We start from the raw sequence: 20740 nt of genomic DNA, 5'->3' as shown, positions 1-20740 counted from the left end.
AATTATTTCACAAGTTTAAGCCTCATATGGTTTCAATTTCCTGACAAATATGCTGAGCGCACTGTTTAAAATACAGAAAGACAAATGTTTCATCCTAACATCATGAGGGTCAAGATTTGTGGCCTTTTTAATTTTGCTTTCGGCAACAGTAACTGTGATCAATTATAACATGTTCAAGAAGTTACAAAAACCAGAACAAGTTCGGATGGAAAGGGAGCATGAAACTTGTCATCTTTAGCTCAGTTTGTTTGTTGTGTCAAAGTGGACCAGGTGAGTTTTCACGGGGCCCACAGCGGCCTGGTGACAGAAAGAGAGACCCGGGGCACGTTGGTGCCCTGACAGAGAGACCCTGTCCAGACCCTGTTCTGCAGGCTCGGTCATGAAGCACAGCTTGTTGGGAAAACAGCACTGCTTAGCATAACACAATATTTGAATGTTTTGACTGTGCTTGAGGAAATAGTCTGTAGCCATTAAAAAAAGAGCACATTTAAGTAGTGTACACGTGACATCTGGGGCTGGTGAAATTAGACTGGAAGGTAAAATAATTATAAATTGTTGTGTTGGCTCTATAAAGAAAATATTTATCAGTTTTGTATAATACTCTATATGTGTTGATTCTGCCTATGTACAAAACCCAAAACCAGTGAAATTGGCACGTTGTGTAATTCGTAAATAAAAACAGAATACAATGATTTGCAAATACTTTTCAACTTATATTCAATAGAATAGACCACAAAGACAAGATATTTAATGTTCGAACTGAGAAACTTATTTTCCTTTTAACAACACTCAGTAAACGTTTGGGAACTGAGGAGACCAATTGTTGAAGCTTTTCAAGTGGAAGTTTTTCCCATTCTTGCTTGATGTACAGCTTAAGTTGTTCAACAGTCCGGGGGTCTCCGTTGTGGTATTTTACGCTTCTTAATGCGCCACACATTTTCAATGTGAGACAGGTCCGGACTACAAGCACGCCAGTCTAGTACCCGCACTCTTTTACTATGAAGCCACACTGTTGTAACACGTGGCTTGGCGTTGTCTTGCTGAAATAAGCAGGGGCGTCCATCATAACGTTGCTTGGATGGCAACATATGTTGCTCCAAAACCTGTATGTACCTTTCAGCATTAATGGCGCCTTCACAGATTTGTAAGTTACCCATGCCTTTGGTCCTAATACACCCCCATACCACTACATTTGCTGACTTTTGAACTTTGCGCCTAGAACAATCCGGATGGTTCTTTTCCTTTTTGTTCCGGAGGACACGACGTCCACAGTTTCCAAAAACAATTTGAAATGTGGACTCGTCAGACCACAGAACACTTTTCCACTTTGCATCAGTCCATCTTAGATGAGTTCGAGCCCAGCGAAGGAGGCGGCCTTTCTGGGTGTTGTTGATAAATGGTTTTTGCTTTGCATAGTAGAGTTTTAACTTGCACTTACAGATGTAGCGATGGACTGCAGTGACTGGCAGTAATTTTCTGAAGTGTTCCTCTGCCCATGTGGTGATATCCTTTACACACTGGCGTCACTTTTTGATGCAGTACCTACCGCCTGGGCGATAGAAGGTCACAGGCATTCAATGTTACGTGCAGTGATTTCTCCAGATTCTCTGAACCTTTTGATGATATTACGGACTGTAGATGGTGAAATCCCTAAATTATTTGCAATAGCTCGTTGAGAAATGTTGTTCTGAAATTGTTGGACAATTTGCTCACGCATTCAATGTTCACAAAGTGGTGACCCTCGCCCCATCCTTGTTTGTGAATGACTGAGCATTTCATGGAAGCTGCTTCTATACCCAATCATGGCACCCACCTGTTCCCAATTAGCATATTCACCTGTGAGATGTTCCAAATAAGTGTTTGATGAGCATTCTTCAACTTTCTCAGTCTTTTTTGCCACTTGTGCCAGCTTTTTTGAAACATGTTGCAGGCATCAAACTCCAAATGAGCTAATATTTGGAAAAAATAACAAAGTTTTCTTGTTCGAAAGTTAAGAATCTTGTCTTTGCAGTCTATTCAATTGAATATAGGTTGAAAAGCATTTGCAAATCATTGTATTCTGTTTTTATTTACGATTTACACAACGTGCCAACTTCACTTGTTTTAGGGTTTGTCGTTGTTTTTTTGTATTTATAGTCTGAAAGATCTGACTGAGTGCACTGTTAGTAATAATTAGAAAAAAAACTCTGAGAGCGCAGACCCCCGGCAGGCAAAAAACCTCATAATAGTAAAAAAAGTATTGATTCCAGATGCAGGTCCTTATCCATTCATGACATTTCCTGAAAGTTGTATCAAAATGTGCCAATAACTTTTTGATCTATCAACCGCGGAATAAAAGAAACAGAGTGGAACCTCTTGTCAGTCATCCAATGATAAACACACTGGAGCTAAAGCTCGTACCGTAGTAGAAATGATCCAGATCAGCCCCAAAATATACTGTAATTGTCAAGACTTGGTCCTGGGTGTTTGCTTTTCCGGGATGCAACGGAAAATTGGCTCGGGCGAGACGGGAATGTAAGTACATCATTTATTTTATAATTACTAAAACAAAAAGAAGTAAACAAAAGGCGCGCACAATGGCGGAGAACAAACTATGAAACCAAAAAGACTATAAACTTGGAACAAAAACTTACTTTGGCATGGGACATGAAGCATGATCTACGAGGATGAAGAGTGTGTAGAGCATAATTGTGGGATGTCGTCAGAACGACAAACTGAAAACAATGAACTTAAATACTATAGACATGATTAGTGAAAGCAGGTGCGTGACTCAAAACGTGAAACAGGTGTGTGACGTGACAGGTGAAAACTAATGGTTGCTATGGTGACAAAACAAAAGTGCACAAAAAGTCCAAAAACAAAACCGAACATGACTAAAACAAAAACATGATCACACAGACATGACAGTAATGAGTTGTTCCTTAAACCGTTTCGGACATTTTCTGAAAATTAGATTAAAATCCGCCCATAACTTTTTGAGCTATGTACAGTGGAATGAAAGCAATGGAGTAAACACTCTTGTAAGTCATCCACTGTCTTTATCTCTGCGGGGCCACTAATAATCACACAGAAACGTAAACATATATTAACGTGGTAGAACTGTTTCGGATCAGGCCTCAAATCTAACCAGTTTTTTTTTTATCCCATTTTGGAAAGTTTCATGAAAATTTGCCCCTTTCTTTTTTTTGTGTGCTAACTAACTAACTAACTAACTAACTAACTAACTAACAGACAAACCAATGGCAACGATTACATAAACTCCTGGCAAAGGTAACATGCAATTCATGTGTTGGATGGGCGAGTTTTCCCCAAAACGCACATTTCTTTTAATCAGCTATGTTACTGTTTTTTCTGACTTTGCGGATCACTTCTAGTCTAATTTTGAGTCGTTCTGAGTCTTTATGTTGTGTAAAGGGGCGGTTGTCGTTTATCATCAGTGAGAGTAGCGATTTGAAGGCACAAATTAAATAACGAGTCTTTATTACGCACAGGAATATTGCGGGTGAGGTAGTGTGTTGTGCCGTGCCAGGCCATGCCAAAAAATGGTGGCAGTTTAATAAAAAAAATGTTTAATTTTCAATTTAACTCTATGGAAAAAGACTCACAAGGACGTTGGTTAATATTAAATATGATTATTCAAGGTCAAAAGATGTGTGTTTTGAATCTGTATGGGCCAAATGTTGATGAACCTTCCTTTTTTGAAGAAATAAGTGACATGTTGCGAGAACAACAAGGGGAAATTATTATTGTGGGGGACTTTAACTTTGCTTTGGATAAAGTTCTGGACCGAAAAGGGAATTTTTCAATGGATTATCATCCTCAATCTTTACAAAAGATTCAAAATGTTATGGATGTATTTGATTTAATTGATATCTGGAGATTCAAAAACCCTAGGTTAGTACGGTATACACGGAAAAGACAAAACCAGGCAAGTCGTATTGACTATTATTTGATATCATTTTCATTGCTAAACAAAGTGACTGCAATATCAATCGATGATAAATTGCGTTCTGATCATAATTGTATAGGATTAAATATTGCAATTGAAGATAATACACGTGGGCCCGGTTTTTAAAAGTTTAATCAAATGCATCTACAGGATGATGAATTTACTGAAAAAACAAAGCAATTTATTACTGACTTTTTAAGAAATAATGTAGGATCTTCAAATCCCCAAATAGTCTGGGAAGCCTTCAAATGTTGTTTTAGGGCAGGGGTCGGCAACCCGCGGCTCTAGAGCCGCATGCGGCTCTTTAGCGCCGCCCTAGTGGCTCTCTGGAGCTTTTTCCAAAAATGTATGAAAAATGGAAAAAGATGAGGGAGGAAAATTTTTTTTGTTTTGTTTTAATATGGTTTCTGTAGGAGGACAAACATGACACAAACCTGCCTAATTGTTACAAAGCACACTATTTATATTAAACATGCTTCACTGATTCGAGTATTTGGCGAGCGCCGTTTTGTCCTACTAATTTTGGCGGTCCTTGAACTCACCGTAGTTTGTTTACATGTACAACTTTCTCCGACTTTCGGGGACGTGTTTTATGCCACTTCTTTTTCTGTCTCATTTTGTCCACCAAACTTTTAACGTTGTGCGTGAATGCACAAAGGTGAGTTTTGTTGATGTTATTGACTTGTGTGTAGTGCTAATCAGACATATTTGGTCACTGCATGACTGCAAGCTAATCGATACTAACACGTTATTTAGGCTAGCTATATGTACATATTGCATCATTATGCCTCATTTGTAGGTATATTTGAGGTCATTTAGTTTCCTTTAAGTCCTCTTAATTCTATTTAAATCTCATGACACGCTATCTGTATGTAATATGGCTTTTAATTTTTTGCGGCTCCAGACAGATTTGTTTTTGTATTTTTGGTCCAATATGGCTCTTTCAACATTTTAGGTTGCCGACCCCTGTTTTAGGGGATATGCCATTGCGTACTCTTCATGGAAAAAAAACAAACTTAAAGCGGCAGAACAGGAATTAAAGAAAGAAATTGAGGATTTACAAAAAAACATTGACAGTAATGATAATCTAAATAGTGAGCAATTGTATTATTTTACAGCCAAACAAGAGGAGTTAGCAGATTTAGTTGAAAAACAATTATTGAAAAGTTATGACTGCAACAGAGCAATCTGGATGAAAAAAGGTGAGAAATGTTCAAAATTCTTTTTAAATATCCAAACAAAAAATCGTTCTAAAAAAAAATGGTGGCAGTTATCATTAACTTGCAAGTTGACAGACCTTAGACCGGTCTTGTGTGAGTATGACTTTAGATAATCCTGTTCCCAAGCAGAGAGTCCACGACTGTTCTAAAAGAGCACTTCTTGAACAAGGACTTGAAACCCTCTGATTAAACGCCGCCATGATGCTCTGCCAAATGAGCTATTTATGCTCTGGGATGGAGGGTTTCTAGGTCTATCGTTGCCAATCTTTGTGGGCCCACTTACACAAGAAGAACCATGTCCATGGACCCCTTTATAATTCTAATGCCGATTAAATAAATAAATAAATACAAATCTGCAATTTGTGCTAGATGTCATAGGAATTACTTATATTTCAGCAATTTCAACCTAAATGCTTCACACCTGTTTCCTAAAATCTAACTTTAACTTAACAGAAAGTCAACATTAACAAGACTGCAACGGTCCAAAGGAACCCGCTTTGTTGTAAAACCAGTTTAACTTTCACATATTGACAACAATATGTTCAATTTATATAACCTTGATGAAATTAAATATTTGTCCATTGTGCTATTTAGATCAGCAGCTGAATTTGTGAATTTGACCTGGTTCATCACAGTAATAATAGTCAGATTTTTAAATTCTAATGAGCATTTTTGACTGAGAATGTTTGTTTATCTTGGCCTAATCCAGGGGTCTTTAACTTTCATCACTACAGTACAGAAGGAAAGAAGAATTTACCTTATTTATTTATATGACTGGCAACATTTAAATTGTATTTCTACAGAGCAGATCATCACTCAAACAGTGTGGACATTTTCTTTATTTTTTATATTGTAATCCTTTCCATGAATAGAGGTATAATGTCTGAATACAACAGTTTTAGTTTAAATGCTATAATAAAATGGCAAGTCTTTATGACGTACATGAATGTACTCGCAGGTGAGGGAGTGTGTCATTGTTTTTTTTTCTTAAGAAAGGTGGTGGTTATCAGCAGGTTGTTTGATTATGACTAGTCTACTGTACGCACTAAAAAATGCTGGGTTATTTTATAACCCAATTTATGAGTTGCTAGTGTTGGGTTAATTTTTTTAAATTATTTTTATGAAGAGCAATCCATTTTTTGGGTTATAAGTAGAGATGATATTATCGGACGATAAATGCTTTAAAATGTAATATCGGAAATTATCGGTATCGGTTTTGTTTATTGGTATCGTTTTTTTATTTTTATTTATTTTTTATTTATTAAATCAACATAAAAAACACAAGATAACCTTACAATTAGTGCACCAACCCAAAAAACCTCCCTCCCCCATTCACACTCATTCACACAAAAGGGTTGTTTTTTTCTGTTATTAATATTCTGGTTCCTACATTATATATCAATATATATCAATACAGTCTGCAAGGGATACAGTCCGTAAGCACACATGATTGTGCGTGCTGCTGGTCCACTAATAGTACTAACCTTTAACAGTTAATTTTACAAATTTTCATTAATTAATAGTTTCTGTTTTTATATTGTTTTACTTTCTTTTTTTATTCAAGAAAATGTTTTTTAATTTATTTATCTTATTTTGTTTTATTAATTTTCAAAAAAAGGACCTTATCTTCACCATACCTGGTTGTCCAAATTAGGCATAATAATGTGTTAATTCCACGACTATATATATCGGTATGGGTTGATATCGGTATGGGTTGATATCGATATCGGCAATTAAAGAGTTGGACAATATCGGAATATCGGCAAAAAGCCATTATCGGACATCCCTAGTTATAAGGGTATTATTTTAACTCAATTTCTGGATTTTCAAAATTATAAACCATTTTTGGGTTGTTTTTTTATTTTTGGGTAAAAGGCTTCTTTTTTTTTTTTTTTTAATAAAAAGTTACTTTTTCCTTGAAGGGAATTTTATTATTCTCATTAACAATATTTACAATCACACATCTTATGTACATGAACATATTTGAGCATGCTGTATAGGACTACTTTGACCACACGGCAATTCTTGTAAAAAATGTCACTCATATCTTGCTTTTGAGTACATTTTAATGGAATAAAAATAATATTGATCAGTAGTTGGGAAGCAGTAGGACAAACCAGCAGTAAAATTTATAATTTTTATCCAACTATTGGGTCAAGGAGCGCTAAATTGCGCAACCCAATAGTTGGGTTTGGGAATAACCCAACATTGTAGTGAGCATAACTCAGCTTTTGTGTTAAATAAATTAAACCCGATAGTTGGGTTATGAATCAACCATCATTGAGTTAGCATAACTCAACTTTTGGGTTAAATAATTCAACCCAATAGTTTGGTTGGGAATAACCCAACATTAAGTTATCATAACTCAACTTTTTGGTTAAATAAAGTTTGGGTTGAAAAAATTAACCCAAAATGTTGAGTTAAAATAACTCAAATAAGGGGTTTATTCTTTTCTGAACCAGCAGTTGGGTTAAAATTGGGTTATTTTTTAACCCAACATTTTTTAGTGTGTATGTTTATCATGCATGACCAATAGTTTCGTACCCTGACCCACCTGTTCCAATTGTACCAAAGGAAAATGGGTGTGTACCGAACTTCAGCGTGGACTAGTACACTCACACCGGCCAAATGTGCTCGAGTGCTAGACTCAAAACCATGGGTCTCAAACTTGCAGCCCGCTGGCCATTGGGACCCACAAGCCCATATTTGTGGCCCTTTGCTTTACATCATCTTTTAGTGTAATTGTAGCCTGTGCACTATGGGTGGCTATTATATTATGGCAATCTTGAATATTACTACGCAATGGTGCAAACACAAAAATGACAGCACAACAAACACTCATGGGACACAAAAAGAACAACTTCCTATAAGCAAACTGAAGCGTCTCTGACCATCTCCTGGGGAGCTCAACTGTAGAGCTGGATGATTACGGCAAAAATAATAATCACAATTATTTTCAAGGATATTGAAATCACGACTAATAACACGATTATTATTAATTTGAAAACAAGTATGTATTGTACCACCAAAACTCAACTTTAAATATGATTTAAAAGAAACATTTAATATAAATTAGTAATCAATAAACAACAAGTAAAGTAATAATAGTAATAATAATAACAACAAATTCGAATTACTGTAGCAGTATGAAAAAAACCCTTTTAAATTCAGTTTTTCCGTTTAATTTTTTTTATTCAGTATTTTACCTCCATCCATCCATCCATCTTATTCCGCTTATCCGAGGTCAGGTCACGGGGGCAGCAGCCTAAGCAGGGAAGCCCAGACTTCCCTCTCCCCAGCCACTTCGTCCAGCCACTTCGTCCAGCTCCTCCCGGGGGATCCCGAGGCGTTCCCAGGCCAGCCGGGAGACATAGTCTTCCCAACGTGTCCTGGGTCTTCCCTGTGGCCTCCTACCGGTCGGACGTGCCCTAAACACCTCCCTAGGGAGGCGTTCGGGTGGCATCCTGACCAGATGCCCGAACCACCTCATCTGGCTCCTCTCAATGTGGAGGAGCAGCGGTTTTACTTTGAGCTCCTCCCGGATGACAGAGCTCCTCACCCTATCTCTAAGGGAGAGCCCCGCCACCCGGCGGAGGAAACTCATTTTGGCTGCTTGTACCCGTGATCTTGTCAGTTTTTTACCTTTGACACTTATTTTACCACCACAGAGTTTGTGCTTTGTGTGTGATAAATAAAATGTTTGTTAATTAAATGCAAAAATCCTCACATGTATTGGTGCAATACATGTTCGGAAAATTTTGACCAATATTTTAAGTCAAAGCATTATAATTATGTAAACATATCAACAAGTGTTTGAGTACTTTATGCTTGTGTAAAGAACTTTTTTGAAATCTTTATTTTGTTTGCGCAGTCAAACCGGATGTTGTGCACAGCTCTCACAGGAGTATATTTACAGCTAGAATTCACCAAGTCAAGTATTTATTTCATATATATATATATATATATATATATATATATATATATAAATATATATATATATATATACATATATATATATATATAAGAAATACTTGAATTTCAGTGTTCATTTATTTACACATATACACACACATAACACTCATCTACTCATTGTTGAGTTAAGGGTTGAATTGTCCATCCTTGTTCTATTCTCTATCACTATTTTTCTAACCGTGCTGAACACCCTCTCTGATGATGCATTGCTGTGTGGCACGCACAAAAGTGCTTTCATCAAATGCACTAGAGTCTGGAATCTTCCATCTCTCCCTAGCATGGCCCAAAACCGGTCAATCTTTGCTTCCTGAGGAAGATCTTCACTGCCAAGCACTTGGTAGTCCACTACTTCTTCCCGGAGGCTATCCAGGTCCAATCGCAGCTGCGGCTTGGAACTTACAAGCGTATTTCTTCATCTTACTCGTCGTCGGCGTCGCCATGGCTATATCTTCCTCGTTCTTCTGCTTCGTCTCCTTGTTGTGTGCGCAGTTGTGCACTGCACTCTCTAAAAGCCCTAGATGTTATTGTCACATATGCATGTACAGTAGATGGCAGTATTGTCCTGTTTAAGAGTGTCACAACATTGCTGTTTACGGCAGACGAACTGCTTTACGGTAGACGAAAATGGGACTGCTGTTGTTGTGTGTTGTTACCGCGCTGGGAGGACGTTAATGAAACTGCCTAACAATAAACCCACATAAGAAACCAAGAACTTGCCCTTGATCATTCTACAGTTATAACGTCATTGGGCAGGCACGCTGTTTATATTGGAGCTGGAGGGCGCGTGGCCTCCAGCTGAATTTCGGGAGATTTTCGGGAGAAAATTTGTCCCGGTAGGTTTTCGGGAGAGGCGCTGAATTTCGTGAGTCTCCCGGAAAATCCGGGAGGGTTGGCAAGTATGCAAATAAAAAGTAACAACCACAGTAACATCCCAAACTTCTGTAGATGTGGTCTTTTTTTCACTCATACGCTCACTCATCCCTTTCATCAGCTCAGCAATTTGCATGCACTTTGCGCGAACCATTAACATTTTTTTACGATTATAATATTTTAATGATCGTAAGAGGCCAAAATCAAAGTTGAGATTACAATTTGATTAATTGTCCAGCCCCAAACAGCGTCAAAATATACAATGTGTACAATCTGTATAGTTATGATATACAGTGGTAGAAGTAGTGAACAAATTTAGTCGTGGGGTTAAAATAGGATTGTGAAGTGAATACTTTGTGCAATCCATCCTCTCCCGGATTCTGTTTCCAGAGGCCCTAAAGCAAATTCAGTTTGAGACTCTTGTACTTGTGAGTGCACCCTATCCAGTTCGAAAGCAGGTCCTTAGAAAATACTACTGTCCTGAAAACACACACCTGAACAGGGACTTGAACCCTCATATTAAGTAGTCCGATGCTCTCCCGACTTCGCTATCCAGATCGCAGATATCGATTCCAGTTAGCGGGGGACCGAGTCTGGCCCACTTCGTTTTGTGGCTGGAAATGTGCGTCAAAAAATCTCTTTTGAGGTAAAAATATTTATTCTTTCAATTTTGACAGAAAATATTTACTGTACACCATGAATTTGCATACAAATTCGAGTGTTATCTGATCATCCATCCATCCATCCATTTTCTACCACTTATTCCCTTCAGGGTCGCGGGGGGTGCTGGAGCCTATCTCAGCTACAATCGGGCGGAAGGCGGGGTACACCCTGGACAAGTCGCCACCTCATCACAGGGCCAACACAGATAGACAGACAACATTCACACTCACATTCACACACTAGGGCCAATTTAGTGTTGCCAATCAACCTATCCCCAGGTGCATGTCTTTGGAGGTGGGAGGAAGCCGGAGTACCCGGAGGGAGAACATGCAAACTCCACACAGAAAGATCCCGAGCCCGGGATTGAACCCAGGACTACTCAGGACCTTCGTATTGTGAGGCAGACGCACTAACCCCTCTTCTACCGTGCTGCCCTATTATCTGATCATGCAACAGAATATTCCAAAACTTTTTGTGTTCAATTGGTAAATATTTGAACATCTGTTTGTCACTGTGACTTACAAAGCAAGTTGTCCATCAATCTGTTCATGAACAATAACAATAAAACACAATTGCCCACGCAAATTTGCATGGGCAATTGTGGCGAAGTGGTCTTTAAAGGGGTACTGCACTTTTTTGGGAATTTTGCCAATAATTCACATTCCTTATGAGAGACAAGAACACATATGTCTTTTTTAAATGCATTCTAACTTGTAAATAAAAGTCTGCTTTACAATGAAGCCAATGGCAGCCAATAAATAACCATCTAAGAAGCGCCAACAATACTCCATTAACATTTCGTGACCTAAATATTACCCAGTGTTACAGATATTGTTATTATAAGCGCTAACGTTAGGGACCTATATTTAGAGAGAGGCAACTTCCTTATGCTGCTGTATTAACATCCCCAACTGCTGAGCTGCTTTCTCGCCTCGGAGCTCATGAAACTTAATTCTAGATCATAAATAATGCCTTTCACCTTGATAGTAGAAGGATGTGGACATGAACTAAGAAGTTCGTCAACTTGAACAGCCAATTTAGACCCAGAGATGGCGAGAAAGACGCTGGTTTGCACCGACCCTTTTTTTTTAACCCTTCGCAAGGGTTCGGGAATATGTCCACCTCCTAACAGTCGGCATCCCAGTGAGAACAGACATTGTACAGTAAGTGATGTTTGACTGTCATGAAGCCTGTAGTGAGTAATAATCAGTGATGTTGTTGAAGGAAAAAGTGAACGTTGTGATGCGCCGATTAAATTAATGTGACGCCATATGCTTAAAATGAGCAAAATACGCAAATATTACTTGTTATTATGAATACACCTATTACTACATTACATATACTCACATACATATGCAGTATTAAACCTTGATGGAGGTGTTTGGATGTTTTTAAGCGCTTTACTGGCAGAATAGAGCTACTCCCATGTGCTCCATTTTAAGCGGACTCTAGCTAGTGTTTATTCAGTGATGGGCAAGCTACTTGAAAAATGTAGTAAGCTAAGCTACAAGTTCCATCCATCCATCCATTTTCTACCGCTTGTCCCTTTTTGGGAGGGTGCTGGAGTCTATTCCAGTTGCACCCAGTACACCCTGGACAAGTCGCCACCTCATTGCAGGGCCAACACTGATAGACAACATTCACACTCACAAAGTTACTCTCGATTAAATGTAGCTAAGCTACAGGGAAGCTATCCCCAGAGAATTGTAGCAAGCTACACTACAAGTTACACGGCAAAAGTAGCTTGCTACATCAAAGCTACATTTAACGGCATTTACACAGTATCTATGGGCCCACATGTATAATATCAACGTTAATGTAACTGAAAGTGTACAAATGAACCCAATAAAGGTTCATTACTATTAACTATCTCTCATTTAGCTGGGGACAACTACCTCTAGGGGTCCCCATACCCCACTGTGTGTATTTATTTAGTTTGCCTTTTCTTTGACCCACCCCTATAATGTTATTTATTTTCTCTACCTAAAGTAAAAAACAGCATTTATCTATATCTTGACAAAAAAACAATGACTTGTGTGTTGTTTGGGAACAGTTGGTAATGTTTATGTGCAGTAAAACTTTTCATGACTTTTCATGAACTCAACTCACCTTAATGTGTGTTCCTAGATTTGTGTTGGACATCTTAGATGAAGAGAGCAGTTATGATTACTAACTAAAAACTAAGATTTTGGCCATTGTTTTCTCTAAACACATATATTTGTCTAAATACGGCCAAGGACATACATTATTGTGGGTTTTCTGCACGTCATTTTCATAATTTAAAAACAAATCTAATCTGCGAGAGAGAATTCTTCTGCCATTTTAAAGTATGTTTTTTTTTAATGGTCAGCTTGGAGCGTCCTTCTGTCTCCGACTCCCTTGTCATCATGTAAAATGAGTGCGTGACTGTTGTGATTTTGCTTACTAATTTCGATGACCCGCCTTATCTTGTCTCTGATTGGCCAGTTTGTAATGTTTTGCCCTAACCTTAGCCAATTGTGACTCAACATATGAACACCAACCAAAACATCATGGATTTTCTTTGTATGTATGGATGTTCTCATTCATCCAGGTCATTGTATTTTCTCCAGATTTTTTTGGCCTGTATTCGCAGTTAATTTTCTCTCTTTGTAGCTTGTAGCTTTGATGTAAGCTACTTCGCTCACTTCATGAGTCTAAAAGTAGCTAAGCTACAGGGAAAGCTACTTGTTAAAAAAGTAGCTAAGCTACCGCCAAGCTACTGGAAAATGTAGTTAAGCTACGTAGTTTAGCTACATGTAGCTCGTTACTGCCCATCACTGTATTTATTTACTAGTTAGAATGCATAAAAAAGAAACACATATCTGTTCTTGTCTTACATCAGGATTGTGAATGATAGGCAAAATCCTAAAATAGTAAAAACACGTTTGACACCCCTGGTCTTACTGAACCACATGCCACATTCCGCATTCAGTCGCCTGATAATAAAATAAATATTAGATTGCAATTAATTTAATGAAATGTATAGTTTTAAACTGCTCAGCAAGTGTGGTTCTCAAAACAGAGAAAAAGCAGCAAATGATTCACTGGGTTGTACATTTTATAGACTTAAAAAAAGCAATATTCGAAATGTTGTCAAACTCTGAACACTTGCCAGCTTCATTAGCATATTCATTTTCAAAAGGTACATGACTTCAGAATAATTTTTTGGCTAAATTTGCCACAACATTGCTTATATTATATTATTGTATACAGTATATTGTAGTGTCGGGGTAATCTGCTGCTGGACTACCCAGCATGCCTTGCAGACTTTTTGTAAAAACTACTGGAGTGTATGTGTTTGTCGTTAGTTTTTAGTTGTTGTTTATTTTGTCTGTCTGTTAGTTTGCATAATAACCGGAAATGTCTGAAATGGGATGAGGTACTACTGATTCGATTTTGAGCATGATTCTAGTACGTCACCTTACGCTTACACTTTTGATTGTCTGTTCAAAAAGGGCGGATTTTCATCTACCTTTCAGGAAATGTTAGAAATGCGATAAGTAACAAGTGATTACTTTTTGAGGCTGATCCAGATCACCATATAGATTCAGGACTTTTTGTACTATGGGGAGATAAGGCCTGCGCTTTTCTAGTTTTGTTTAAACAAGCTAGACACTCTGATGACCCCCTGTCCGTATTGACTGCGCGTTGAGCTACTTACTGACAAGCACTTTGTCCAAGCAAAAATAGTAACCAATTTAATGAGGTTAATATTTCCAACTGTATTCACAGTGAAAACTGAGAGTATTGAATACTTTACATGACAACCTGTTGATTGGTACAGGTACTGCTGCCACCTAGCTGGAGGCTTATGCATCGTTGAAGCATGAGTGAGTACGATAATGTTGAAAGTCCTCCCTGACTCTCACGGCCCGCGCAATATTTGATAGGTACTTAAGTAATACTAGCATGTTTTAATATTAAACTGCATTGCCTGAATAGGGACTTGAACCCTGGACCCTCAGATTAAAAGTCTGATGCTCTACCGACTGAGCTATCCAGGCTCTGTTAGAGACAGAGAATGCTGAGAGTGAAATGCTCACCAGGGCTAGTTCATATGCCACGTGTACTTGTGTTTCATGTAGTGTTCGTATTGTCCACAGTACATGAGTGTACAGTAGTGCGGCTGTAACGACTGACTCGATGATTGCTGGCCAGTGATGCGTCCACTAGTCTGACTCTAACAGAAACACCAAACACAAGACTGTAGGACAGGGGTCACCAACCTTTTTGAAACCAAGAGCTACTTCTTGGGTACTGATTAATGCGAAGGGCTACCAGTTTCCATCCATCCATTTTCTAACGCTTATTCCCTTTGGGGTCGCGGGGGGCGCTGGAGCCTATCTCAGCTACAATCGGGCGGAAGGCGGGGTACACCCTGGACAAGTCTCCACCTCATAGCAGGGGCTACCAGTTTGATACACACTTAAATAAATTGCTAGAAATAGCCAATTTGCTCAATTTACCTTTAACTCTATGTTATTATTAATAATTAATGATATTTATCTTTGTGGAAACACTGATCATCTTATTTATTTTGATATTTTCTCTAAGTGCACATTTTTCAAATTGAACATTTTCAAATGATCACTTTTAAGACAGTCTTGGGAAATCACAATATCCCATTTTAACTAGCTAGCCACTAACATTTTTTAACAAATCATGAATTACTTTGCACCATGTTTGTACAAATAATAACTCATGTAAAATACAAAAGTCAACTCTCAAATTTTTAAATAAATCATGTCACACTTTGAACTGGACACCAAATCTGTTATCTGTTTCTTTGTCAGTTAGTGAAGACCAAGTCTTTAGAATATTTTCTTGGATTTTCAAATTCTATTTGAGTTTTGTCTCTCTTAGAATTAAAAATGTCGAGCAAAGCGAGACCAGCTTGCTAGTAAATAAATACAATTTAAAAAATAGAGGCAGCTCACTGGTAAGTGCTGCTATTTGAGCTATTTTTAGAACAGGCCAGCGGGCGACTCATCTGGTCCTTACGGGCTACCTGGTGCCCGCGGGCACCGCGTTGGTGACCCCTGCTGTAGGAGAATGACTACAGACCATACTTGTTAGTAAGTTGAACTTAGAAATGCTTGTATGAACAAACATTATATTGGTTAAGTTCACTACTTTCAGTTTCATTCCATCCATTTTTTGTAGTCTGTTAACAAGGCAGAAAGTAAGGAGTCAGGCGGATTTTTTGAAACCCGTGAAGTTGTGGGAGTTGGGTGTCTTGCTCAAGGGAAGGAAGTAAACTAGCTCAAATGTCCTCATTAAGTAAGAGCCTTTGTTAATCATGTCCTTAAAGAGAGAGCCACTATTGCTCTAAAACACTTCACCTGAAAAGGGACTTGAAACCTGGACCCTTAGATTAAAAGTCTGATGTTCTACTGACTGAGCTACAAAGGCTCTGATGAGACTATTGCTGTAAATATAGGTCGACGTATTTTAAACATGGTTGAATGTTGGATGTGGTAATAACATTTAGGTTTTTTGAATTAATCTATGTTTGCTTTTTTCCTGTTTCACATTTGCAGCATTTTCTTAAACACACTCAAGGCCTCTGAGCCTTTAAAACGAACATCGGCATCGGCATTGGTTCGATCTTGAGAAGCAGTTAAATGTTTTCATGGGTTTTTTTCTGTGAAGCTCTTCCATAATTGTATTTTTAGCTGAATGCTGAATGTATTCTTGTGTTGATGGTCATTTCTACATTTGAATTACTGGAAGTGAACAGAGGAATGACGGATTCACAGAATTTGTAGACCTATAATTTTTTTTGTCAACTGTAACCACTGTCATATATCAGGTACAACAACTTAACATTTAGGAGTGGGGAAGGATGTTAGCAACAATAGCATAGCTATGTGAGCTACATGTGTGCTCGTATTACACTTAATTTGTAACCGCAATATCATATGAGGTATGGATGTACAGTAACAATAACCGTGGTAAAACTCCTGATGGTTAGTATTACTGTCTTGATTTAAAATGATCGAAAACCCGTGATTGAGAACTGCACTTTGATAAACCCCTTGACTGACTGGGGCCAGCTTGCTATCTTAAATGCTAACATAAAAACAAAAGACATTAAGATCTTTCCCCATTAAGAAACGACATACGTCAATCTAAATTTATACAAACACATTGCTGTCTGAGCATCTAAGATATTCAATTATGTACATTGAACCTAGAAGCTGTGCTCTCTTAGATTAGAGTGATCATTCTATACTCTGAAAAATACAAGACAGAGGTGTTTTTACGGTGCGTTCAAGGACCGCTGAACAGAGTAGGACGACACACCCCCTGCCAGAAATAATAAATAATAGTAAAAAATTGTATTTGTTACGCACTTTTCATTTAAATAAATCTTAAAGTGCTTCAGTACAAACCTATGATTAAAATAATAAAAGCTTAGGCATTAAAACAGATAAAATACTAAGTCTTTAACACTATCAGTTAAGCAAAAGAAACACAAAACATAACAGTATATAGTACAAATAGTGTGTATATTTATTCCGGTTATTAAAAAAAACAACTTGGTCAAAGATTTCAGTCGGTGTGCGTATAAGTATTTTTTGAGCACATTCAACAATACTGCGATAATAATGATAACCGTGATAATTTTGGTCACGATAGTCTTGATATGAAATCTACATTCCTAATATGAGGTTAGCGCAGTCTTTCGCAAATAGTGGGTGAGGACCAGCTGGGGGATTGCGACCAGTCAGAGAGATTTTCATTATTTGTGTGTACACTCTCGTATTTACATTAGAACAATACACACGCCTGCAGGTAGGTGGCAGCAGTACTTAACCTAATCGACAGGCTCTCTGTCCCAGTGCTTTTCAACCACTGTGCCGCGGCGGCACACTAGTGTGCGAAATTATGCAACTTCCCCTAATTGGTCCAAAAAATATTTTTTGCAAATCAATAATTATAATCTGCAAATAATGTGCCGTTGCTTAGTGTCTGTGCTGTGTAAAACTCAGCAGGGTAACCACATAATACTCCATGTCAGTAGGTGGTTAATTGCTTTGTAAAAGTCGGAATGTGTCGGGTGAGACAAGGATGGTTTGTTGTGATCCCAATATGCAGACCACATCGGGAGGCAGTGTGCAGGTAAAAAGGTATGTAATGCTTTAACCAAAAATTAACGAAAGGGAAAGGCAATGGCTATGCAAAACGAAAGTAAAACTGCACTGGCTACAAAGTAAACAGAAACAGAATGCTGGACGACAGCAAAAACTTACAGCGTCCACAAAGTACATCCGTTCTTGACATGACAATCAACATTGTCCACACAAAGAAGGATAGCAACAATGTAAATAGTCTTGCTTGCTAACACAAACCAGGTGTGCGAAATAGCACTCAAAGGAAGACATGAAACTGCTACAGGAAAACACCAACAAAACAGGAAGGGTCACCAAAATAACAGCGCAAGACAAGAACTAAAACACTACACACAGGAAAACACCAACAAACTCAAAATAAGGCACGACGGCCTGGTGGAGTTTCATTTTTTAACGTTTTCTGCTGGTGGTGTGCCTCCGGATTTTTTAATGACATAATTGTGCATTGCCTCAAAAAAGGTTGAAAAACACTGCTCTGTCCTACCGAGTAGAGGTAGTAAGTACACAGGAACACATATGCACGGAGCTAATAGAGGCAAAAAGATGGTGACGTTAGTCACAGGAATGAAAAGAAAACAAGAGTCATATATAAAGAATATAAGTCACACAGTGCGTTGTACAGAAATGTTTTTAAATATCATAAAGTTCTCAATAGTCATTCCATTTGGGAGTTTGCTGAAGAAAAACAAAATGATAAAACTTACAGCTTCCACATCTGTAGCTGACTGACGGATAGTTGGTTAAGCCTTTATTTTAAGACATGTAGCGAAGCCCTTTATTTTTCAAAGCGGTGCTCCATAAAGTTTTAAGTCATAAAGTTTTTACCTTCACATCATGAAAAGTTCATTATGAACTTCAAAAGCGACGGTTTGAGCGACTTTTCGCTAAAGAGATGACCAGTTTTTTTTTATGTTTGGTGCTCATAAACAGGATTTAGGGACACATTTTACTGTTATACATCGTTGTTTTGCCAAACACAACACATCTTCTGTTTTAGCATGCGCTATGCCAGGGGTCGGCATTCCAAAACGGTGAAAGAGCCATATTGGACCAAAATTACAAAAAACAAATCTGTCTGGAGCCGCAAAAAATGAAAAGCCATATATAAGTCTTATAATGAAGGCAACACATGACGTAAGTGTATATATTAGCTATAATAGCCTACTATCAAAATGACTATGTGTCGCAGGCTGACGTTATTCTTCGTTGACAGAAATGTTGAAGTCTGATATTTATTTTACATTAGAAACTATTAGTAAATCAGAGGTTACTCAGAAGGTGATATAACTCCTGGAAATGACTGGCTTTTAATGGCCAAAGGTATATATGTGTGTGTCCAAGTTAAAGGAAACAGCAGGCTGTCTTCTTTTAATAGATACATTACAATCTTTAGCAATCTAGGTAATGTTTGCTGTGGTCTGGAACAACATTGGCACACCAACAACTATCAGAAAAGCAGCCAATATTACTTACAGACAATGTGTCATGAGACATTAAATACACAGAGGACATAAACAAAGGAAATCAAATGAGCACAAATATATCTAAAAATGAGGCATAATGATGTAATATGTACATACAGCTAGCCTAAATAGCATGTTAGCATTGATTAGCACTGCGACAAGTCAACAACACCAACAAAGCGCATCTTTGTGCATTCACGCACAGCATGAAACTTTTGGTGGACAAAATGAGACAAAGAAGGAGTGAACAATTTTACATGTAAACAAACTGTCCACACTATGGTGAGTTCAAGAACCGCCGAAATTAGTAGGACAAAACGATGTTCACCAAATCCTCTCATCAGTGAAGCATACACGCAAACATATTAAACAGTGGACTTTCTAACAGTTGGGAAGGTTTGTGTCATGTTTGTCCTCAAACAAAAAAGAATACTAAAACAAACAAAAAAAGTTTCCCCCCATCTTTTTCCATTTTCAATCCTTTTTTAAAAATGCTCCAGGGAGCCACTAGGATGGCACTAAAGAGCTCGAGAGCTGCAGGTTGCTGACCCCCGTACTATGTATGGCATTATACCATTATACAATGGCACTACTTTTTTTCCAGTAATGGGTAACTGTGTTGGCCCTGCGATGAGATGGCGACTTGTCCAGGGTGTACACCGCCTTCCGCCCGATTGTAGCTGAGATAGGCTCCAGCGCCCCCCGCGACCCCGAAGGGAATAAGCGGTAGAAAATGGATGGATGGATGGGTAATCTATTTCAGCAGACTTTCCCAAATAATTCATTAATAATAATAGTAGCTATAATTAATTACTTTTAAAAGTAATTTTCCTGAACACCGACCACCATACTCAGGCCCAGCTTGACATCGTATTGTAAAGGCAGGATTTTATTACTCAACATTAGGACTGCCTTTGACTAAGGATTTTCATAGTTGAACCTGCAAGGGTAGAAGCTAATGGGGACCCCCACAAATAAATAGATATCGTTTGCAATTGTTTCCCCTTAAAAAGGCTATAAAACACAGAGATTGGATGTTGTCGTAGTCAATTTGAACTTTGATGGCGTGCAGAAAGTGTGGCACTAAAGAGCCGCGGATTGCTGACCATCGTACTATGCAGTGATGTCACTTGCTGTTTGTGTTTCTGCTGTGATTAGAACGGAGTTACCTGACTAAAGTGAATTTGACAGTGAAATGACTGCCCTATAGATTTAACTTGAACATATAAATCCCTAAAACCTAAAATGAGATTTAAGTATAACATTTATCTGCCTTAACCAATTTTCTCCCCTTTTTGCCTCTAACTGGCAAATTATAGAAACAATTGAGGTGAAACCTGGAAACTTTTGGCCAGCAGATGTGGTCCGCTGCCAGATTTGCTATTCGTTTTGTTTCCACATGAACCCGTCAGGTGTCCCGTAAGGAGACTTTACCGAAGCCATCAT

General features: G+C 38.2%; 1 protein-coding gene and 1 non-coding gene across 4 annotated transcripts in view; one reads left to right on the top strand and one right to left on the bottom strand.

Moving 5' to 3' along the window:
* creb5b (cAMP responsive element binding protein 5b) overlaps nucleotides 1-20740 on the top strand; it is a 182793-nt gene that overhangs the window by 3500 nt on the left and 158553 nt on the right. The window lies entirely within an intron of this gene.
* On the bottom strand, nucleotides 14627-14699 carry trnak-uuu (transfer RNA lysine (anticodon UUU)). The gene has a single exon. It is a non-coding gene; the product is annotated as a tRNA-Lys (tRNA).

This window comes from Nerophis lumbriciformis, linkage group LG04 (genome assembly GCF_033978685.3).
Source record: "Nerophis lumbriciformis linkage group LG04, RoL_Nlum_v2.1, whole genome shotgun sequence".
Taxonomy (NCBI): Eukaryota; Metazoa; Chordata; class Actinopteri; order Syngnathiformes; family Syngnathidae; genus Nerophis; species Nerophis lumbriciformis.
Note: the sequence above shows the minus strand (reverse complement) of the source record. Positions and strands in the feature narration are given on the sequence as shown.